This window comes from Mustela erminea, chromosome 1, assembly GCF_009829155.1.
Source record: "Mustela erminea isolate mMusErm1 chromosome 1, mMusErm1.Pri, whole genome shotgun sequence".
Lineage (NCBI taxonomy): Eukaryota > Metazoa > Chordata > Mammalia > Carnivora > Mustelidae > Mustela > Mustela erminea.
In genome coordinates, this window is record NC_045614.1 from 149986178 (window position 1) to 150011592 (window position 25415).

General features: G+C 39.1%; 1 long non-coding RNA gene across 3 annotated transcripts in view; it reads right to left on the minus strand.

Annotated features, from left to right (window-relative positions):
• The window catches only part of LOC116592948, a 214734-nt gene that overhangs the window by 137161 nt on the left and 52158 nt on the right, over positions 1 to 25415 (minus strand). The window contains exon 2 of one of the 3 annotated variants that reach the window (XR_004286670.1): positions 17606 to 17685. The exons of 1 other annotated variant lie outside the window; for it this stretch is intronic. This is a non-coding gene — a long non-coding RNA (uncharacterized LOC116592948). Of the gene's footprint in view, positions 1 to 17605; positions 19223 to 25415 lie in introns of those variants that run through there. One more of the 3 variants, XR_004286669.1, reaches the window with a different exon arrangement.

Below are 25415 nucleotides of genomic sequence, written 5' to 3' on the forward strand. Positions count from 1 at the left end.
CCTTGGACAGGTTCTCAGTAAAGATGCCGTCATCTGGTTCTTCTAATGTACAGAAAAGAATTCCACTATTTCTTTTTTTAGCCTAAATGATTTTTTTTCTTCTGTGATCAGTTTTTCTCACCCATGGAAACCTCAGCGCATGCCTCTTACAGATTATGTATGCCTCTTATTATTAAGAATAACACTACCCCAAAGATCCCATCATTCTAAGTGAGCTCAAAAAGTTACCCTTAACATAATTCCCCGAACCCAACTTACTAGTTGGATCAATTTTGATTAAATATTGGTAAGAGTACAACAGATTATTTCCATTTATATTTAATTGATGCTGATTTGTTCCTTTATGTAATAACTAGTTAATAGTCTACATCTTAAGATGATTTCTGATTAAAGCCAGTACAGTGATCAATCTGGAATGAGGAAAAATTTTGTGTCTCGTGTACTAAATAGAACATTTATGTAGCTTTCCTACCAAAGTCCAAATGGAATTTTTGTTAAAAAAAAAAAAAAAAAAAAGACACAATAGGGGCACCTGGGTGGCTCAGTCAGTTAAGTGCATCTGTCTTCAGCTCAGGTCATGATCCCAGGGATCAAGCCCCATGTCAAGCATGTACCCACTCCCTGCTCAGTGGGGAGTCTGCTTTTTCCTCTGCCACTGCCCCTGCTTGTGCTCACTCTCTCCCCCTCTATCTCTCTCTCAAATGAATATACGCTTTAAAAAAAAAGAAAGAAAGAAAGAAAGAAAGAAAGAAAGAAAGAAAGAAAGAAAAGAAATAGTGTTGAGCCATATAACTTGTCTGCATTTTGCCTTAAGATTACATCTGTTAGATTTCCACTTCTGACCATAATGTAGTAATTTGAATCAACTTGCCTTCACACCAAAAACAACTAAAAAATTAGACAATATTTAAAAGAAGAACTCTTTAGGGCGGCTGGGTGGCTCAGTCAGTTAAGCAGCTGCCTTCTGCTTAGGTCATGATCCCCAAATCCTAAGATCGAGCCCCACATCAGGCTCCTTGCTCAGTCAGGAGTCTGCTTCTCCTTCTGACTCCCCCCTCTTGTGCTCTATTTCTGTCACCCTCTCTGTTTCAAATAAATGATTAACTTTTTTGTTTAGAAAGAACTCTTTATAGATACTGGACCCCATAAGGCAGGACTTGTGATCCCTAAGAAACAAATGAGATGAGCCCTACAGTTACTCCAGGGTTCTGCCTGGCAGCACTTTCTGGATAGCAGGGAACGGGATCCCATACAATGCACAGTGGGGGCTCACAAGTCCATGGTAAATAGGAGTTCTAATATCTGTACTCACTATTTTATACCAGCAGTTAAAATTTTAACTTATAATGAGATCTAGTGGGACCTTAAGTTCTTCAGATGATGTGCCATGGTAAAATAATTTGAATTTAATAAGACTTTCAAATACATGTAGGTTTAAAATTTGAAAATCTTATTAGGGAAAACTGATCACTTAAAAATATAAAGCTATTGATCAGTTCAACAGACATAGTTAATGCATTGAAAAAATCCTTCACTAAACCTTCTGTTTTAACTAGACATCAAGAACTTAGGAAGTGGAAATAGGATGTGATTTTATGGAGCATGATAAAGAACATCTAAAACCACTACTCAACAGCACACCAAATAATGAATTATTTCTTTATTCTCAGTGTCAAGGAAGACTAGAGATTTTTCCATTAAAGGCAGCAATAAGACAGAAGTGTTTCTATTATCTTTTTTATTTATTATTCTAGAATTGCAGAAATGTCTCACAACCTCACTGTGTTATCTACCTAAAACCAATGGAAACATTATGTGTCAACTACACATCAAATTAAAAAGTCACGGGAAGGGTGCCTGGGTGGCTCAGTGGGTTAAAGCCTCTGCGTTTGGCTCAGATCATGATCTGAGTCCTGGTATAGAGCCCCACATCGGGCTCTCTGTTCAGCAGGGAGCCTGCCTCCCCGACTCTCTCTGCCTGCATCTCTGCCTACCTGTGATCTCTGTCTGACAAATAAATAGATAAAATCTTCAAAAAAAAAAAAAGTCTTAGGACTGGCTTAAAATATATATTATGTATACATAAAATAACCATTAAAACAATGTTGTAGATAATTAAAAAGAAAATACCTGTGTGACTTTTTAATAGCTTCACAGTATTCAATTTTTCATTATTTGTGATTGTTAGACACTTCTTAGAACATAAAAAAATTGATGAAACAAAACACAGCAACTTTGATTATTTGAGTCATATATTATTTTATCCTACTAAATTTTCTAAAGTAAGCAGGGATTACTTTTGTCAGGATTAGGTTTTATTAAGAAAAAAAGATTACATATAAAATATGTGTACATATGTTTGTCTAAACATACAGAATATGTAAAAGACTATCCATCAAGCTGTTAACATTGGTTATCTTTCAAGCTAGTGGCATTGTGAACATGTGGCCCAGGGACAAAGATCTCTATATTATTCGATATATGCTATAAATACACACACTCCTTTTGTAATTTAAAAAGCTAATAACATAAATTTATTTGCAGAACTACCATAAATAAAATAAGATAAAATTAAAAACAATGGCACATAAGGATAAATAACGATTTGCCAATTATGATATATTGGTATTTTTAAAGTACTAATAGCACAGATAACAAAAGAAACAACACCACACACTGGAAAATGGCAATACTGAAATGAAAGCAATATATATATATATACTTTTCAAATTCCTTGCCTTGTTCATTATTCCTAAAAGCACATGAAATCTGGTCAATTGCATGTTTCAAAAAGTATCAAAGACTTTGTCAACATTTCCCAATTGATAAAAGTCCCCAAAAAGATGAGTGTTGTTGAAATTAAGTTGAAAAAAAATTGTATTGTAAACTAGTGTGAAAAGCGAGAAACAACAAGTATTGGTGAGGATGCAAAGAAAAGAAACCCTCACGCACTGCTGGTGGGAATGTAAACTGGTACAGCCACTGTGGAAAACAGTATGGAGGTTCCTCAGAAAGTTGAAAATAGAACGACTCTACAACCCAGTAATTGCACTACAAGGTATTTACCCAAAGAATACAAAAACACTAATTCAAAAGGATAGATGCACCCCTATGTTTGATGCAACATTATTTCTAATAGCCAAATTATAGAAGCAGTGCAAGTGTCCATCATTAGATGAATGGGCAAACTGTATAAATATATATGTCTTCTATCTATCTCTCTTCTAAGATACGTATACATGTACACACACACACACACACACACAGAGACTGGAATATCACTCAGCCATAAAAAAAGAATGAACTTTTGCCATTTGCAACAGAATGGATGGACCTAGAGAGGATAATGCCAAGTGAAATAAGTCAGTAAGAGAAAGACAGTTATCATATGATTTCACTCATATGTGTGGAATTTCAGAAACAAAACAAATGAACAAAGGAGAGAAAAAAAAGAGATAAATCAAGAAACAGACTCTTAACAATAGAGAACAAATTGGTGATTACCAGAGGGGAGGTGGTGAGGGGGTGCTAGGTGAAATAGGTGTTGGGGTTAATGAGAACATTTACCATGATGAGTGCTGAGTAATGTATGGAATTTTTAAATCACTAAATTTATACCTGAAATTAATACAACACTATATGTTAACTTTACTGGAATTAACATTTAAAAACTTTTTAAAAAAGTAAAACAAGGTAACCAGTCTAGCAAGGGCAAAAGCAAAAACAAACAAAACAAGAATCAAAATCTTAGTGTGAAAAGATAAACTGGAATTTTGCCCCCAAAATAATTTGACTATAAATAGACTATTAACATGTCCTACTACTGACACCAGTAATTCCACTCAAGGAATCTACCCCAAAGAAATAGCAGATCTAAAGAAACATGTGTTAAAAATAATTATTATAGTACTATTATGAAAATAATCTAAAATCCAACAATAGAAAGATAGCATACTAAGTATAATATATTCAAATTGTAACAGAGGACAGTCTATTGGTGGCTTAAACTAATTTTCATTTTTAGTGTTATCAGAAATTTTGACACCATAGTCTTGCTATAAGTCCTTTTGGACTTAGAGACCAGATGGTTAAATTTCTGCTTTTTTAGTCAAGGGCAATGATGTTTTTCTCTGCTAAAAACTGACCACTGAACTCAGTCTATCTGAAAGGGAACTCCCCTTCCCTTCTAAGGTCAGGGGATACTGCAGGTAAGGAACTCCAGGAGGGCTGGGGTTCCTACCTGTTCTCACCTTACCTCAGCCTTAGACTGGATCCCCAAACCTACACCAAGCTATAAAGCAATGCTCACGCTTATGCATATGGGGTTGCTCCTAGATGCACGGGTATAAACCAACCAGCAAGCACTGCCAACTCACCTTTGTTCCCCCCCAAACAAACAAAAACAAAATCTCTCTGTTTAAAATGCTACTCTTTGGAGCACCTGGGTGGCTCAGTGGGTTAAGCCTCTGCCTTCAGCTCAGGTCATGATCTCAGGGTCCTGGGATCAAGACCCGCATGGGGCTCTCTGCTCAGTGGAGAGCCTGCTTCCCCTTCTCTCTCTGCCTACCTCTCTGCCTACTTGTGATCTCTCTCTCTCTGTGTCAAATAAATAAATAAAATTTTTTTAAAAAAATGCTAGTCTTTTTCAAACAAAAGTGATTTCAGCTCCTCTGGCATTTGGTTCTCCAGTCTTGAACGCCTCAGTCTTTCTACACATTCCTCCTGGCGCTGTGGTATTCTCTGCAAGTGGATATAGACACAGAGTCCTCAGGAAGAGTCACTAGTGTATTACTTGGACCAGAGCCAATGTAAGATTGACACATTAGAATAAGATGCAACACTATTATGTTAATATGTGTATGTTATATGTGAATAATAATTAAATGGAATGCCATTTAAAAAGGTGGGGTACGGATGGTTAGAAACACAGATATCACACAGTCCTATTGATAAGAAAAAAAAAAAATCAAGGAACTATTGTGTTGAGACAACCTCATGCCTAAAATGATTTACCTAAAAATGTTTTGGGTTTTACAGTCTAGACAAACATGGTTTTCAGATCCAGCAAGTGGACTAACTAACATCTCCTTTAGAGTGATTCATAGATTACACACTAAATAACTAAACAGAACTTCCTCGAGCTTTACTGAAGTTTTTACTGCATGGGAACAACTGTGCAGCACTAATGAGAAACATGAGCCCCACGGGACACACTCTTCTTATATGAGAAGCCAGTAACCCAGCAATTCAGTGATTCACTCATGCTACCTTGGTAGCCTCCAACAAAATACAAAACATCAAACTGAAGGATTTAGTTCTCTGGCATTTGAAAATATTACTGTTGATTATGATTTCCTCAATGTGCAAAATTCACTTTTGTTTCAGCAAACATTTATTGAGCATTTGTCTTGGTTAGCACTGGATTGGAGACTCGACGATAACACTGTCCTCCTTCTTGAATTGCTTCCTATCTTGCAGAAGGTAACTGCTTACACTTTGATATTGATATAAACACTTAATACAAAAATACCTTGGAAGTATGGAGGTAACAAATGCTTAAGTTTAACCATCTAACCTTTTCTTCTCTGCTCTCTACTGAGCTAATATGTATACACTCTTTGAAATTGTTAGAGCACTTGAAAAGATCTTTATCTTTACATAAAGGCTAGCAAAATGCCCAATCTATTAACAAAAATTGGATCACAAAGGAATTATTTATCTTTTGACTTTTTTTCTTTAAAATTTCAGGTTACAGTGTTGAGGTCTTCAGACTTACTCTTTTCTAGCCTGCTCTCATCTTTGCAAACTCTTCTCCTTTACTTTAATACATTTATTCCCCTTTCATCCCCATTTCCAACCCTCTTCTTCACCTTGGACACCCACTCTAATATAACTAATTCATGTCCTTATTGTATATACGTCTTCTGAAATAAATAGTATTCTTGTGTGTAACACTTACTTTACATGAATTAAACTATACTATAAATTTTAGCAGTTCTTTTTTTCTAACCCAACACTACACTTTTAAAACATATCCACGTGTTGGGTCTAATTCATCCTCATATCTATCTGATACAACTATGTCAAGTTCCATCATGTGCATACACTGCATTTTTGTTATCCATGTCCCTAGTGAGTACGTCTACACTGCCTCCAAATTTTGCTCCTATAGGCAGTGCTGTGGTGAACATCTTCTTACATGTCCCCTCATGGACCAATGAAAACTTTTCAAAGACCGATACATCCTAGAACAGGACTGTCGGAGTCAGGTATAAATATATTAAATTTTTCTAACTGCTGCCAGATTGCTCTTAAGAATGATGTCAACCATTTATCATCTTACCACTGGTGCATGAAAGGTCCCATTTCTTCCGTTTTCTCAAACATCTGATATTATCAAACTTGTATTTTTTGTGACTCCAACAATATAAAGAAAAATACATTGTTATGATTTAATTTCTCTGAAAAGTGAGGCTCAAGTAAAAGTTGAACATTTCTTCACATACTTAAATATTTGGGTTTCCCTGACAAGGAGGCTCAAGTGCAAGACTTGTCTACTAAGGGGGCTCCTGAGTGAGTCCCACACGAAAGAACATGCCAGCCAACACTTACCTTCCACCTTCCACCTCTCAAGGTCAACAGGACACCACATGTGTTCACTGCACCACCCTTCCCCCAGCCCTTTCCATCCCTTGATGGGTCTATCCTAAACCTTATCTTTCAATATGTCCCTCATCTTCTAGCTCTAATTCAGCCCTGGATGCCTCCAGAAGACACTACATGCCATGCATTTCTCACATGTAAAAGCTATTATTCCTCCCCAGTCCTTGAATCCCAGTGTTTGGAGAAGGTGTGAGTGGTTTTTTTTGGCCTTTGTTCCAGGCCATTCTCGCCCTCTCTTCCCTAAAATCTGTGAATCCTGTGTTGTCACAATGCATCACATACCACTGCTCATGGCTGCTGCCCTCTGCTTGGGTCTGTTCTCCTTCTCACTCCCAGAGACATTGGATTTACACCCTCTCCCCTGAAACATCCAACATGTCTTTCCCCATTTTCCCTCACAATGGGCCCCGCTTTCTACTTTACCAAGAAAATGGAACTACTCAAAACTCCTTCTGCTTTTCCACATCCACCTAGCACAGAGCAGCACATACTTACCTTCCCAACAGTTAAGTGTCTTCAAGCTCATGTCAAGGGTCAGGGTCTTCAGTGTGCACTAGAGAACACCTGTTCTCACCTGCTCAAGGGCATTGTTCTCGTAATTTTCTCCTCTGTCACCTGTCTTAGCAATCTTCTCCACTTTACTGGATCATTCCTGAGCATACACTTATACTATGATTTCTCTGCTGTTAAATTGATCTAAACAAAACAAAACAAAATCTTCTGCATTGCTTTTCTCTCTAGCTATTATCCTATTTCTGGATTTCTGATTACAGCAAAACTCCCTGAAAGAATTGTCTGTATTTGTAATCTATTTCTTCTCCCTCCAATCTCTCTTAACCCAGGCCAAGCAGATTGTCCTACCATCACCCCAAGTCTTCTCTGGTCAAGGTCACAATGACACCTATGTTGCCAAATTTCATGGTCAATTTTTAGCCCTTATCTTATTTGAGCTATCAGCAACATTTTGCACAGGTAAACACTTCCTAAAACAATTTCCTTCAGTTGGATTCCAGGACACCATTCTCCTGGTTTCTCACTTATCTCAATATTCCTTTTCAGTTTTTTAGCTCTGAGTTTTTTCCTAACACCTCTGATTCACTATAGTTACTTAACCTCTCTGAGTGTTGCTTTGTCATCTATCCTGCATAGTTACCATGAGGATTCACTGAAACACTGTATCAACAGCCAAACATTAAGCTTGGAACATAGACCTTCAATGAATGATCACTATTACCATTAGCAGTAGCAAACAGGATATCATGGGACCATTAGAATTCTCAGGTAAGGAATAATAAAAAAAGATGCCTGCAGTAATTCCCAGTCAGCGTTCCCTAGGAGTGCATAAAAAATAAAAGGTCACAACTTTAACCTTTAAAAGAAATATATGCCAATACAATAAAGACTCATTTTATTTCTTGATATGAGAAGTCTTCATTATAATTCTTAAATATAACCAGGAAGCTGAAATGAAAAATATTAATTTAAGTAGGAGTCTGTAAAAACATATTTTAGAAACATGGGTTAACTTTTTTTTTAGTTTAACTAAATTGTCAAAATAAAAATACACAAATGCTAACAAACATAAACAAAACCCACCATCATTCTATCACACCAATATGCAAGCCAATAATTATTAAGGGCAATAATATACTGTGTTTTGTTTTATTTTTTTAAGCTTACAATGCCATTAAAAAATTTTAAGAGTTTGGATTAGGGAAAAATTATGTTACTAGGAAAATGTCATTAGTCACAAGGGGGTAGCATATGCTGCAGTTATAAACAGCCCTAAGGGCTTACAACACAAAGTGTGGAGTCTTTTGTTCACCTGCATCACATCTTATCACACATGGGCTCTGCCTTGTGCTATCTTCTCTTTAAGACCTAAGCTGATAGAGTAGCCATTATCTGGAACAGCACCTATCACTCTAATGCGGGAAAGAACACACACTCTTAAAGCCAACCTCTGGAGCGACACACATCACTTTCTTCATGTGGTAAAGGCTAAAGCAAATCACCTGACTACACATAACTGTAATCGGGTACAGTCACACAACCCTTCCCCGTGCGTGCAACAGGAGAATGGGCTTGAGATAGCTCCCATCACTGAATTCAATATTCAGAAGTCAATACCCAGTTCTTTTGACTCTTTGGATAGAAAGCACCTCTTAAATGCCAACAGTCCTGACAAAGCAGCCAGGTAAGAACCTCCTCTAGTATACTACTTTCACAGTAGCAAATCTGAACTTAAATCTGCAAAGAAAAAAAGGTTCCTTTAAGGTAGCAAGACTTGTTGATACAAGTACTAAACTAGGAATTGGTATTTCTGTCTCGGCTTTACAACTGATATCTTCTGTGGCCTAAGGCAAGTTGTTTAATAACACCATCCTTCAAGAAAATAAGGAGACGTGATGACTGATTGACAGCAGAACATTTCTGAGCAGAGTAAGGAGGTGGTTGAGATTAATAGTGAAATCTTCCCATCAGATGGAAGCCTGAACTGCGCAGTGACTGGCACTAAAGAAGAAAAACACTGACATGCAAAGTGCTTCAAATCCTACGTGACGGGCTGTCTATATTGTAAAGAGTTATTATGTACGAGAATGTCATATTCCCTTCTCTGTTTCACTCTGATGGAAAAAGGAAACCCACAAGCTCAAACCTGGCTCTGAATTTTCCCTGTAGTCATAGAGGCATTATCAGGAGCTAGCTACATAATATTATATTTATCACATATCCCAATGTGAATGCCTGCATTGCCTTGTGAAAAGTCCCAAGAGAAGGGGACTTTCAAGAGAAGAAATAATTTCTATAAAGACAAACTTTTTCCCACGCAAGGTTGCAAACAATGGCATGCAGATATTGTTAGCAGTAACTTGTGATGTTCTAAGTGATCACAACTCAAACAGCACCAGATCAAAATATTTGAACAACTATGCATCTTTTAAACAAAGTGTTTCAAAACACAGGTATTAGGTGTATGATACACTATAGATTATACAATTTATTTTTCCTATTTGGTTTTTTTTTTCAAATGGCGTAATTTATAAATATTTTCTAAATGTAATAATTCAAACATAGAAACATATAGGACATTCACTGGATCCTCACAGATGGGGGTAACCACTAATAAGTTCAAATAGCTTCATTTTATTTATATAATGCATACATAAGCACACTCAACTCCTTTTTTAAGTTTTTATGAAAATCAGATTAAAGTCTATGTATTAAATTGTAACTTATTTTTTCCCATGACAATATGACTTACAGACATTTCCCTATAAATACACACAGCTTTTACCTGGTCTTTGAATTGGCTGCATAAATACAGGTATATGTTACTTAACACTTCCATGGACAGTTATGTGCGCTGTTTCTAAATTTGTATTGTTAAAGGTAAGGTGCAAGCTTTTAAAAATGTATCTTTAAAGTAGAATTTTAGTAATGGATTTGCTGGGTCAATGACATGCTTCTCTGAACTTTTACTAGATATTATAGATTGCCTTTCCATTAGATTACCCCACTTTAACACTCGGACCAGTGTGTAAAAGTGCCGGCTTGCCCTACAATGTCAATAGCTTGGGTCAAGCTAATGTATGAAAGCCAAGGCATTTGTTAATTTGTTTTTTCCTGTTTTTGTTTCTTTTTTGTTTGTTTGTTTTTATTTTTAAGATTTTATTTATCTGACAGACAGAGATCACAGGTAGGCAGAGGCAGGCAGAGAGAGAGGGAAGCAGGCTCCCTGCTGAGCAGAGAGCCCGATGTGGGGTTCGGTCCCAGGACCCTGGGATCATGACCTGAGTGGAAGGCAAAGGCTTTAACCCACTGAGCCATCCAGGTGCCCCTGGTTTTTTTTTCCTGATTAATGATAAAGAAGTTAGCCCATTTTCATTGCATTATCATACTTCAATGAACTGAACTTCCCATTCGGAGACATTTTTCAACTGTGCAGCTTGTGTTTTACTTACTGATTTGTGGAAACAGTTTAGCTATTCTAGATAACAACCCATTATCTGTTGAATATGTTGTAAATATTTTTCCATTATAACACAAGTTTTTTTTTTTAACTTAATATTTAGTGCATTTTGTCATGCAGAAGTCTAAATCTTACATATCCAAATCTGCAGTCTTTGTGTCTTGCTTAGGAAGACCTTCCCTCCCTAAATTAATCTGATTATTATCCTATTCTTTCTTCAAATCCTGTCTTTTAAAGCCAGGCTGATTAAGGTATTATTTACAGGCAATAAAGTTCATTTTATTTTTAGTGCACACGTTTTGACAAGAGCATGAAGTCATGATACAACCACTACAATCAAGATATGGACCAGTTTCATCTCCTAGAGACATTCCCTCATGTTCCTTTTGTCAACCCTTGGCCCAGTACCCAGACTCTGGCACCTACTGATGTTTTTTTCTGTTTCTATAGTTTTACCTCTTGCATAAAGTCATATAAATGGAATTTTATGTTCTGTAGACTTTTGAGTCTACAGACTTCCACTTAGTGTAATATACTTGAGAATCACCTCAGGTAGTTGTAGGTGTCAGTCCATGGTCCCTTTGGCCTGCCACATGGTACTCTATCGTATGGATGTACCACATCTTACCTTACCCTTTATCAGGTGAAAGGTAAAAGGCTATTGGGTAGCCTTCAGTCTGGATGATAACAAAAACACTAGGAATATTCACTACAAGATGTTTGCATCAACACAAGTTTTTATTTGTCCTAGGTAAATTCCTAGGAGTAGAAATGTTAAATTATATGGTAAACTATGTGTAACTATAAACGAAATTCCTAAACTCTTTTCCAAAGGGGCAGTACCCCATTTGCCTTCTCATCAGCAGTGTAGCAAAGTTTCAGTTTCTCTGCATCCTCCTCAACACTTGGCATTAATGGGGTTTTTATTTGTTTTGTTACTTAAGCCATTCTAGTAAGTGTGTGGTGATAGAACATAGTGGACTTAAATTTGCATTTCCCCTCTGACTAATGACATTAAGCATCTTTTCATGAGTTCACCATTCTTCTATTCTCTTGGGTGAAGTAACTGTTCAAACCCTGTGCCCATTTTTTAGGAGGTTGACTTATTATTGTGTTTTGGAAGTTATTTATATCATCTAGCTATAAGCTCTGTATCAGAGATGTGTATTTTCTCCCAGTCTGTGGCTTGTCTTTGTACTCTATAAACACTAGTTTTAAGTGACCAGAGAGTCTTAATTTTGATGAAGTCCAGATGATCAATTTGTTCTTTTTTTAGAGTTATGTTACTAAAAACTCTTCTTATCTAAGATATCTTTGCCTAACCCAGGGTCATAAAGGTTCTCTTATATTTTACTCTAGAAGTTTTATAGTTCAGGTTTTATATTTAAGTCTATGATCTATTTTGAGTTATGAATGGTATGCTAGGACTGCCATAACAAAATACCATAGACTGGGTGGCTGAAACAACAGAAATTTATTCTCATGGTTCTGGAGGCTGGAAGATCAACATCAAGACATCAGCAGGTTTTGTTTCTTCCAAGACCATCAAGGACAGCCTTTCCTCTATGAGCAGACCTCCTTGGGTTCTCTCTGTATCCTAATTTCTTTTTATAAGCACCCTAATCAGACTGGATTAGAGCCTACCCTAACAGCTTCATTGTAACAGAATCATCTCTCTTAAGGCCCAGACTCCAGGTACAGCCGAATCCTGAAGTTCTGGGGGTTAGGACTTCAACATCTGCATTTGGGGTTGAGAGCTGTGACACAACGCAGTCCACACCATGAGTCAAAATTCACTTTTTGTATACGGAGATCCAATAGTTCCAGCATCAACTGCTGAAAACACTATTCTTTTTCTTTAATGTGGAACCTGTTTTCCTTCTTTTCTATAAGCGAAATAGTACTGGTATCTGACTCCTTGACCAGGTATTTCTCTTCTTAAATTTCTGGTAGGTTAGTTGCCCTGAAACCTCATTTGAGTCTCGTTCTTGAATTTCTTCATGGGTTCAAGAAAAGTGAGGATTTTGTATATTTTTCTTTTTCTTGTTAGGATGGGGCAGACTCTCTATTCTTTCAAAATTCTATAATGCTATTTTAATTTTTCTATGATTTCCTCATTAAATTCAGATTTTCTTTTCAGTCTCTCAGTAAAAGTTCATATTTTTTCATAAAGTCCTTATATTTTATAAGATTTATTTCTTGGCATTTAGATTTTTAATTTGTTATTTTGCTGCTTTTAACAGTATCATTTACTGGTGCATAAAATGATTTTGTAAATTGATTGTCAGATTTACTAAAATTTTAAAAATGAGATCCAAGAATTAACCAGTTGATTCTCTTGAATTTTTGAACCCCTTTACTTTGGGGTTTGTGGCTCCCAGAATAATTAATAACTATTTTCAAAGCACAAGGTTCTGGTTTTTAACATCAGTCTTTCTGTAGTATCATGAAATACATGTGGCAACTTGAGCTCTACCCTTGCTTGCTCTCAGATGGCCCCTCCCTCAACTTGACCCTGTTCCTGAGTAAAACCCTGATGGCAAATCAGGTATATTTTGGAAAACAACACATACAAGTTTCAGAAAATTAAATATTTTAAATATAGCAGGTAAACTTAGCCTTTCACAGCTTCTTGCAAACTGGGTAATTAGTTGCCAATTACGAACTCAAAATTACTAAAAATATAAAATATCTATAGCATCCTTTCTATATTATTCTCATCAGGTTTTAGAATCACGGTAACTCTCAGCTCATTCATTGAGTCTGGAAGGCTCCTACTTTGTTCATTTCTAGAAAATTGTATCTAATATGGAAATCATATGGTCTTTGTAGGCTGCTAGAACTTTCCAGGAAAATTAATTTGCACTAGTGCCAATAATAAGATCAGATTTCAATCACTATTACAAGTTTTTCAAAAGCACTGGTCTATCCTAATGTTTTGGCTCTATCTGAGTTAAATCAGCTAAAAACCTTATTTAATCTAGGTTTTCACATTGCTTCTATAAAGCTTTTCATGGAATTCTTTTATATTTTAATTGCTTTAATTTCTGTGGTTATTTTTCATTGCTTATGTTCTCAAATGTTCTATGAAACTTGTCAAAAGGATATCTTTTAATAATTATTTTCAAAGGACAAGGTTCTGGTTTTTAACATCTGTTTGAAAATTTTCTATCTTTTTGGCTTTATATTTAGTAATTTCTACTTCCCTTGAGTTTATTTTGCTGTAGTAACTTCTTGAGGTTAGCACATTTCATTCGTTTTCATAATAAGTGTATTGAAGACTCTAAAATCTCTGTAGTTTCTCCTCGACGGCTTCTTACAGGTTTTAGGCTTCCTTTGTCATTTCTTTCCAAGTTATTAGAGAACTACTTTAATGGGACCAGGACCTAGATCTCCTTCCAGTACGGATGCCACCACTGTGGTCCTGGCGTCCTCGCCCCTCACCTGGGTCACCTGGAGCTTCCGTGCACCCCAGCCAGAAGCATCCCTTCCCAAAGTGCCATTTGCCTCTCTCCACCTTTCCTGCTATGTCTATCTTCCCGAGCCCACAGAGAAGCTAAGCTGCCTTTTGCTCTCAACATGTTGCAGAGATTCTAGCATATAAAGATAGTTTGGTTTTGTTTTATTTTACTCACATCCCATTTAACCCCTAGAACTCAAGGGTGTATCCATGACCGCAGGACCAGCGTTACACACTAGAATGCTCTAGAGTCATCCCTTTCATCTGACAGCAAAGACCTAGCTACATATTAGACCAAGCCCATGCACCCACTTCTCTTCCCTATGGGAGTGGGGTTTTTTAAGCAAGACCTCCCAATTCCTGATGCAAGGAGAAGCCTGACATCTACCCCATACGCTGTCAGCGGGGCTCAAGTATTTCTCAGTCCAAATGGATATGCAGCTCAGATAAACCAAGATCCTCCCTATAATATGGAGATGATATTTAATCTCCTGGAAAATTAGCAAAGAAAATATGTAATAAGTAATAATCCTATTTGATAAGCATTCAGTAGAAATCTGCATAGAGCAGGGACCTGATGGAGCACAAAGCAGTTCATTTGTGAGGCTGGCTGATGTCATAAACCAGAAGAGGCAAGTAGGAGAAGTTTATGGGCAGGAGCGGTTCCCTCCACGTAAATTATGGCTGTGTATTCATTCTGGGACATTTACTACTTTCTCCCATAAATACAATTAATGTGCTGAATTTATTTTCAAAGCACAAAGCAGAGTTATAACTTATCTTAAAGTTTTTTAGTAGAAAAGCATATAAAACAACTTCAAAGGAAATTCTTTGGGACTGGCTTATTGAAGAATTTAGCCAACATCTTCATTTTCCTTTTGGACACTGGAGCACACATAAGAATTTCCTTTCAGGATGTGGCACATTTTCAAAAGCAATAGACAGAAACTAGATGCTCAATTACTGTTTTCTCTTCACTTTATCATTCCTGTTTTTCTCCAAAAATCGGAGTTTGACTTAAAGGTGGTGCTTTTACTTTTTGAAGGAGCTTGTCATTATGAATGAAACATACTTAGAAGTAACCAAAGCCATCACAATTTACTTAAATTAGTTTTCAATTATTTAGAAATACACCGTGAAAAGGCAGCATTCAAAGAAGTTTACTTGAAGTCCACAGGAATTTTCCATGTCCTTTTAAAACTTCAGATATTCACCAAGGTAGGTAATTTGCACTAACTTTATATTCTATGATCTTAAAAAAAAAAAAGGAAAACAGTGACTTTCATTGATTGAAAAGCTAAAATTACAGTGGAGAGGAATTTTTTACAGATCCAATCTCCCTTTCCTAACACATACTCTCTTTGCTTTGTCTGTCCCACAGTCTCAGTATTCATTCCACAATGTTCCGTTGAGAAGGGGAAACACAGTGCAGGTGGGGAATGGGTCCATCAGGCAGGCAATGGAGCATGCAAGCAGGCCACAGACCAAGTACTTAAGCATCCAGACAAAACCACATGGCCGTAAATTACTGTCACTACTTTCCAAAAGTTCCCTGGGTTGCGCAGGATTGCCCATGCAATCATAATTACCAAGCAAGCTGTAGTAATCATTAAACAAACTCTGTGACTTCTGCAGTCTTAAGCAAAATGCTTGTTTTGCTATCGATGCCCATGTAAAATACAGAATTACAAGTGGGAGGCAGTAGCTCACATTCAATCCTTAGGATTCAGAGAGAATTACACTCTCTATGGGCAATGACTCTTCTCATCAACAATGACACTTTGCCAGCTCCGATTTCACCAATAGGTTGAAGCCACCCAGCAGTCGAGATAGCGTTGAGCCCCGTCTAATAAAACTCCTCAGGGAATTCTGCAAGAAATTCCCAAGTTTGAATCCCCACAAGATGAAGTTTTTTCACTTGGCCCACCACTACCGGTGATGTTTTACTTTCCTAATTTTCATGGAGCGAAGTCAGATCTGGAAGCTGCCATGAATGGATGCTTATCACGTGGCAGAGCGCAAAGCCTTCATTCATCATCTCCTTTTAACGTTCACACCAACCCTATATGTAAAACAGCTTCAGGGCCTCCCGTCTTGTAGCAGAGGAAGCTAAGGCTGAGAGGAGTGCGATGGTTTACCATTCATTCGTCACGGCAATGGAGCATGCAAGCAGGCCACAGACCAAGTACGTGGTTCGTGTCAGCCCCACGATGCCACAACAGCACTGCCTGCTTTGGAACGCAGCACTACCTCCGGGGCCCTGTGCCAGTGACAGGAAAGCTGGGAGAGCTTTTCTAAAGTAAATAAAATGCTACCCAACATGCTATCCAACTTTTTTTTTTTTTAAGACTTCACTTTGAAGATGAGTCAGTTTGCACAGACCCAGTAAAAGGACAACTGTTACAACAAACAAAAGCCAATCAAGGGCCCCGGAACCTGGAAGAACCCAGCCGCAGATGTCGACCCCAGGCAGAAGCAAAACTGAACTCTAAACACGGCATTTACTTATACAGCTTTACCAAGTACCGGAAGGCAAAGCACTGTCAGACCCTAGTGAGGCGCAGATGAGCTCACCCTGGGCCCGCGCTGCGGGCTGGGAGAACAGTGAGGAAGGTCGTAACAATCCACAAGAAACAAGGCAGAGGAAGCACTACACATGGTGGAGTTCTTGGTTTCTCAAGGAAGATAAAAGCCTCCCCTAGCCTTGTTCCAACCCCACCCCTGGCCCCCTGCCCCCACCACCCCCCTGGCTCCCAGGGCAGCAATTTGAGATTCACGTGGTAGAGAAACCCAAGAAGCTAGGTCTTGCAGACCCCAGCTGGAGAAATCACTTTTGATTCTCCCGAAATATAAATGGAGTCCCTTTCAGTCCCTGCATCAGACTTCACGCCTCGATGACAGGCCTCGTGGAGGCTCAGCCAGGCTCACTCTTCACTAGCACAGCAGACTTCAGTTCCTGCAATGCTGGACCACCCCCACCCCCCTGCAGCTCCTGGGAAGCCAGAGCAGGCTGTCTGTTCTATCTGCACGCCCTCCTAGACTCTTCTTTTCCTGTCTAGTGTTTACAAATGCAGCTCAGGCAGCTCCCGGTTTAGCAAGACTCTAATTTCTCCAACAGGGTAGCAGTACCTCTGTGTGATCTCTGATTTTATTCAGAACACATTTATAAACACTGAGGATTCAGATGTGTACAAGACAGACAGTTTCTGCCCTCAGAGTTTAGATTACAAATACATGGACAGGATAATTTCAGATATTGGTGAGGACTAGGAGAAAAATAAAGCACGAAGTCATAATTGCGGGTTAAGAGCACGAGAGGTTACACGGGAGGGTGGAGGGCAGTGCTGGTCTTCTTCACCTGGAGCTCTGCTCAGAGAACTGACAACTGAGAAGGGCTGGGAGCTACAGGAGACTTCCAAAACCTGAGGCAATGGAAGAGGTAGTTTCCAGGCAATAAAAACGAGTTCGAGTTCCGTGGCACAACATTTCCCAAACAGCACTCTAATTACCTCCAAGCTGCAGTCTGAATGTTCCGAGGGCAAGGCCCACATCTTACTCAACTTTGCATCACCAGCATATACCTCCGGACCTAGCAAATGGACACGCAATAAATGTCAAATGAAATAAGACAAAAATATTCTAAGCCTTACCCCAAAAAAAAAAAAAAAGTACATGGTGTCTTTATACATGGAACACTGAACAGCATAATAGACCAATCATACCCTGATTCTGCAAACCCAGTAGTGTGGTGTCCTTGCAGAACAGGTTCCATAACGGCCTAGTATGCCAAGTGACACACGCTCATCCTACATTTATCCAGTTGTGCTTACTGATGTGCAGTGAAAGTTGCAGAACCTTCCAGAGCAGGAAAATGCCTTCCACAAGAAAACTTTCTGGAGGGGAAAGGAGCAAGCCTTCCAGAAATAGCACCAATATTCAAACTCAGCTACCAGTCTCATGGACCAAAAGGGGCTGAACTTAAGCCAGCCTGTAGACAAGGACTACGAGAGCACTGGGGAAAAAAAAAACTGCTCTAAGGAAGAAAGAAATCTGGCTCTTAGTGCACAACCAAGGCAGGCAAGTCCAAGGGAAGTGATGGTTTCTGGCCATGAAAACCTGTCCTCAGCCAACAACTCTAGAGACTCTCCAGAAAAAGGGCCAGACACATGAGCTAAAAGGACTCTTACTAAACTTTACATTTTGTGACCAAAACACCTCACTGTGGCCAACCCTAACAGTATAATTTAGAAGGAGAAAACCTTCCCTCTACATTGATGAAAGCTGACTAAACTGCCGTAGTATGGTAAAGATTGAGAATAGCATCGGGCCACAATGACGCCAAATGGAACAAACAGTAGCCTAGGCAGTGGTAACCGCACTCCAGGGAGCCACAGGAGCAATCATGCCATGGAGCCGATGGCTGTGGGGACTAGCCTTCCGGGGGTCCCGGTAAGCAAAAAGATCACTGGATTTGTAGATACATTGGGTATCCTAAAGAATCCTAGAAATTCTTGGAGACAGGAAACTGTACAAAAGACCTCTGTATATCCAAGTATGGAGGTGTTTGTGGATGTTGAACAGAATGTTAAGTCACTGTTCCATACAGGAAGTTGATGGAGGCAGAAGCAGTTTAACATAATCTAGTTATTTCTAGACTGTAAGACTAGGTCTTTCTTGTGATCTGGCTTAGTATAGTGTTGAAATTTAAAGACTCTTCTTGTTCAAATGATTAGTATTCCTTAAGCTAATATTTCTTAGATGATAAGTACATAAAACATATCTAAGGGAGTTTTTTCAAAATGTTTCCTTAGTTCTCCCTCTGCCTCTAATACCCACCCCCCTCCAAACAGTTGAGATAGGATATGTGTCTCTTTTTGTAAAATCCCCATTAGATGATTATAATTATACCTTCTCCCTACCTAAGGCTATCTCTCTTCTGAATTGAAAACTGCCCTAATCACTGTGTAACCAGCTGTCTCAGTCCAGGCTTTGACTAAAACCATAGAGTAAGTCAGTATTAGTCCTACTGCTAAATCCCAGAAAGACAGATAAATCGATCATAACATTTCTGACCCCAGGTAATAAAAAAAAAAAAAATGGAAAATACCTTACAATCCAAAGGTTATGTATTATTGCACATAAAAATAAATCCGAGGCAGGGCGGCTCTAGGGCAATACCGTCAAGAATAAAGACTCCTGGGGCACCTGGGTGGCTCAGTGGGTTAAAGCCTCTGTCTTCAGCTCAGGTCATGATCCCAGGGTCGTGGGATCAAGCCCCACATCAGGCTCTCTGTTCAGTGGGGAGCCTGCTTCTTCCTCTCTCTTACTCTGCCTCCCTCTCTGCCTACTTGTGATCTCTGTCTGTCAAATAAATAAATAAAATATTAAAAAAAAAAAAAAAAGAATAAAGACTCCTTACCTTCTTCACCAACGCCTCACTGCCAGGCATTGTGTCAAGAGCACAGCTCCAGTCACTGGCAAGGGGAGCCCTGGGACCCGCTCAACAAATCCCGAGGGAATCAGGAGGAAGCCCACCACCAGAGGTCATGTTTTAATTTAAGCAGGGTGAGGCCTGAGCACTAAAGACGTTTAAGTCGCCCCTAGGTGATCCTAATTTGTAGTCAAAGGCCCTATCAATCACGATTTACCCCTGGCACAGACATGTAATGCCTCAAACACCTGCCCACACAGAGAACGCAATTGAATAAAAGCAGGGTTGTGTTAAGAAAGAGGGAGAGGAAAATGGATACTGTGCGGGCCACAAAATACACCAGGGGCATTCTGCATTGTTCCTTGAAAGAAGGTCCGTGAGAGAGATGAGTAGTTGATTTTAATTCCTAAGGACTAAAAAGAAAGTACTTCTCCATTCAAATTCAGATTTTAAAAAAACATTTCTGATATCCGAAAGACAAAACACTTTAAAATGACTGCAGTCTCCTCTATGAAGCTTCCTTCCAAATAAAAATGTTCTAATCTTTCCCTCCCTAAACATAAACTTTGAAATACATTTGCTATGTGCTTCTGGCCAACAGTGGGCATGACCTATGACCACTATCCCAGGGACCTCTAGAGGGAGCTCAAGTGTCCCCTTGGCTCCCCCGTGAAGCCCAGGAAGGACAGGTTCTAAAAGGGATGGCACACTGAGGTAGGGGAAAAAGCACTGAACTTTGCATGCTCACAGGGAGAGGTTTAAGCTCTTGGGCCATGCAGAAGCAGTTTCTCTTCCTTTGGAAACTTCCTAGGAATTGTGTCTGGAAAACTGTCTTTTCCTATAAAATTGGAAAGAAGTCCAGTTCTAGAAAAAGTGCACAATTTCTGGAGGAAAGGGACTTTCTGGCCCATGAACTGATGTACTTCACCTTTAGTCTGCCTACTCTTGCTATTAAAAGACAGATGGTAAGAGATGGGGTCTGGGTGAGGGCTTAGAAGGAATGGGCCAAAAAGATTCTTCCCCAACCCACTCCCTGGTTTTAGTTGTGATACTGAGGCTGCCATCAAGCTGATAGAAAGTCTTCATGGAGGCACATAATTTAGGCCAGCTCATTAGAGCTAAAGATTGACACTGCGGTTTGCAGCCAAAGCCACCATCCCTTACCTGGCCTGGATACCTGGACCAATTTCTTTCTCAGGAATCATTTGTGGAAGGAGCCAATGGTCAGCGTTAAGGCATCATAATGTTTGGAATCCCAGATCCCAGCCCTTTCTAAGTTACCTCATATCAACACAGCACATATGGCGACTTAGGCTGAAGAGGAAAGAAGAAAAAGAAGAGCGATGAATGTTCAGGTTAAATAGTGGTAAAGTGTGCACTGGGTCTGCAAGGAGGGAGACATGATTTCACGCCCTGGATCCAGTATGTACTTAATCTGTGCCCTTGGAGAGATGGTTAAAATCTCCAAGCTTCAGTTTCCTCGGCTACAGAACAGGGTAATGACAGTAGCCTCAAATACTCAAATAAGGCTAATTTAAATCAGTTGTTCTCAAACTGAACACACAAAAGCATCACCTGGAGGGATTAGTGAGCTACCGGTTCGGATTTCTCCAGACGTCTGATAAAAAAGGCCCCAGAATTTATATCTTTTTTTTTTTTTAAAGATTTTATTTATTTATTTGTCATAGAGAGAGAAGCGAGAGCAAGCACAGGCAGACAGAGTGGCAGGCAGAGGCAGAGGGAGAAGCAGGCTCCCTGCCAAGCAAGGCGCCCGATATGCGACTCGATCCCAGGACACCGGGATCATGACCTGAGCCGAAGGCAGCCGCTTAACCAACTGAGCCACCCAGGCGTCCCCAGGATTTTTATCTTTAACAAGCTTTCAGATCTGCTGCTGCTGGTCTAGAAACCAGACTTTGAGAACCAGTGATTAATATATATAACGAAGTTACTTAGCACAATTCTTGGGAAACCACAAACAAGCAGTAAACATGTTTTAGCTATTATTCTTAAGCTGCATTTGGACTTATTTTTAATGCAAAAAAATAGTATGTTTCAAAGTTTTTAGAATGAAGCATCTGTTACCTCATCTCTAACTCTGGCAGAGTTTGTCCTGGCATTAGATAATTCTCTCTCATAACGTAATTAAAGCTCCGCATCAAGGCACGTAAGAGGTTTTCGTTGTATAAACACTCTCCTATGCCATGTTTCTTTGCCAGTATGAGTAAGCTGCTCTATCTACACCTAAAAAAGCCTACACTGAGTGTCTCCTCCCTCTGGTTATTCTTGTACTATGAAATCCGAACTTTCAGTAAATTGTTGGCTAACGCTGGCAGTTTGATAAGGAATTGGGTCCTTTAGTGCTTACCCCACAAGATGACAGGGTATTATCTGAAGAATCCTGAGAAATTGCACAAACTGCACAAACTGGGCTGAAACAAATCACAACATCTTGGCTGTTCAACCATAACTTAGGCCTCTCTTCCTCACAGTTAAGTGAATTAACTCTTTGAGATTAAAAATAAATTCCAAAAGATACTTGCACAAGCTTCAGGCACTTTCCCATTCAGTATTCGATCTGATCTACACAGTCTCACAGCGGCCGTTTCATTGTCCCCGTAGCCATCCCCCTCATTGGGAAAGACCAGGACCACTTGTAATTATACAAAGTCTCCTTCAGTATTAGTCGCAGAACCCAGACGGGAACTTAGATCTCTAGGAGCCAAGAACAACACACAACACGCTCTCAGGGACAATGTTTTCAGAACTTTCAAACATCAAACATAAGACTGGGACTTTTTGAGCATTTATGTTTTCATTTGACAGCACAGTGAAAACTGAGAATGAAAAACTTGTCTACTATGAAAAATCGTAATATAGAGATAAAAAAGAAAAAAATTAAAAACGCATCTAATCTTACCCACTCAAAGAGGCCCTCTGTAACACATCTTGGTACAAAACCTCTAAAATCTACCGCCATCACACTGTGTTCAAACCAAACCCTGATGCTTTTGAAGCTGCTGTTTGCATTTACTGGCATATTGTAATCATCTTTCCATGTCAATAAATATACCTTTTTTTTTTAAACAGCATAGTGCTCCATTGTTTGAAATCACTATAATTTGCCTAACCAAAGAGTGTTAAGTGGTTTCCAACTTTTGCTTTTTCAAAGATCAGTCCATTGAATATTCTTGGAGCTCAATCTTTCCCACATCCTTAGTTATGTCCTCGGGAACAACTCCCAAAAGTGGAATTACTATGTCAAAAAGCATGCACATTTTAAGTCTTTTAAAACATATTGCCAAACTGACCTTGAGAAAGGTTGCACTAAATTACTTGCCATTCCTCAGCTCATGGGCATGCCACTTCCTTCTTTTAGTGGTATTGCACATTATTTATTTGGCTACTGGTAGATTTCCCCTGCCCAAAGCATCTTGTGCTCTGTACTTTCACAAAAGAAGCCTTAAAGAGCTCAAAAGAAGCACCTAAAAATCTCTTTTCATGAACATGATTTGAAGATTGTAAGAAAACTGGCAGAGGTAATGCCCCAAAACAACACGAATACCTTCCACCTCCCCAATCCTGCCCAAGACAGCCAACCTTTGCTGTGGGCCACACATTGTTCTAAATCCTTTATGTGTGCCAAAGCGGCCATCCCTTCACACCCCTCTAAATGGAGATGCTATTATCCCCCTCTTTGTACAGATGAAGAAATGGAAGCCAATCTTTGCCCAAGATCACAAGGGAAGTAGCAGAACTGATATTCGAACTCAGGTAGTCAATCTTTCAAGGAAGAAAAAACAAAAATGGAGAGGCCAGGAAGAAGGCAGAATACGAAGAGAAACAAGAGGTGGTGAAACTGAAGGCAGAATGGACATACCTGAGACTGTCAAAGGAGACAATAATATATGAGCATGTTTTGGGTCTATCACTCCTACTCAAATATAAAGGGAATTAAACTCTAACAGAATCCAAAGTTGAACTAGAAGCACTGCTCAACATATTTCGGAAGTACCGTTCAGGGCCTTGTAAGGAAGAAACCCAGGCCTACTGACACCCAAGGCCTCATGTCAGAGTGAATGATTTCAGAAGCCCTGCCTGTAAACAGAGCTGTTCCATCTTTGCCTCGGCCAATTTATGGCTCAAAGTGGATAAACTAAATCATTGAAAGCTCTGAAAGACAAAACCTATTTTCTTGACCGTCATGTTTTCCAGGTTGGAAATAGAACAAAATCAGGCATGATAATTAAAAAGAAAAAAAGAGCAGTCAAGCTATTATGTCTATATCCAAATTCCTGGAGGAGGCTGCCCAAAACTGCTCGTTAATTCTGGTACAGAAAGAATATAAAATGCGCTAAGCCAAAATGTTGCTAACCTTTGGGAACTTGACTGCATTTAGGAATAGTAGTGCTTCTTGAGAGAAAATAAATAAACATGCCCCCGTGTTGATATTTTATTGAGTTATGTACTGCTGAAGATGTGGCATAAACTCATAGTATGAGTCATTAAAGCAATTTAGACAATGATCAGTCCTTTGCAAAAAGAGCTCTTTGTCCAGAAACAGCACATGCTGGACATCTTCCCTTTGTCATGGTTTGACTCTGCTAGCCCTCACCCGCTCTCAACATACTTTTCCCCTAAAGTGCCATTTGCTACCGTCTTGTTTTTTGTTGATTGGTTGGTTTGTGTTTGGGGGAGGGTGGAGGATTTTTTGATCTATGCCTTCTAAACTGGAAATTATTTTGTACTACTTCCTAAAATCACCGTATCACAATAACTAGATCTGTGGAAGTTTAATAAGGCAAGGAGTGCAGTCAGGTACAGAGGTAAAAACAAGGTATTAACATTGCTTTTTGTTTGTTTCATTGTTGGCTTTATCCCCAACTTAGATATGCCGCAAGTTTCCGCAGATCCTCACCTCTTCTCCTAAGTATTAACTACAGAAGGCAGCAAGAAGGCAACACAACTAATAGAACTGCTTGTTCTCATGGCTTCATTCTGAGGGAAGAGAGAGGCAAGGTTATACATCTCTGCTCCCAAAGAACATGTTGCACGCCTGCACAGAGCCCTTCAGGCCGGAAGTGTGAGGTCTTCTCCTCTCTGAAGGAGGTTGTCGCCTTACTTCTTGTTGCAACCTCATTCTTTGTCTTCAGTCTCATTCTGAAATGGCCTATTTTAAGATTCATGGTTTAATTTTCCTATCATATTTTCAAGAGTCAGTAAAACTCTGAAGCAGACAGAAAATGTAAACCAGATGTTTAACGCTATAGGCAACAGCATACAGTAGACTTAATTTTTGCTATAATTTCTTTTTGCTTTCTTTCTTTGCTTTCTTTTTTGGAAGTAGCTACAGATAAATAACCAATTCAAACAATAGCAACGGAAATGATGGGAGATATGCTGGAATAGTGTATTCAAATGCAACATCCTTCATTTCTTCCTTTTGGTTGAAGAATTATTCCAGCTGGTTTTGTCATAAAACTTTGCCCCAAAGAAGCAAATAAATAAAAGCTAAAACCTTGCATAAACTCTTCTAGGATAGCTGGGAAAATGCCTTAGGGGGGAAAAAAAAAAAAAAACACCAACTATTGGAAACATGCTGAAGTGTTGTGGCAAAATATTATGTGCCCATTGCAAGTTTTCCAAAGTAATTGCACTCTGTTCAACACAAGACCATCAGTTCCCAGGATCATATTATTTGTTGTTTTTACTAAAACCTCTTAATAAAATGGAAATATACTATGACTACTCTCTCTTCATGAAAATGTTTCCTCTCAAGACAAATCCTTCAGGGCGCCTGGGTGGCTCAGTGGGTAAAGCCGCTGCCTTCAGCTCAGGTCATGATCTCAGGGTCCTGGGATCGAGTCCCGCATCGGGCTCTCTGCCCA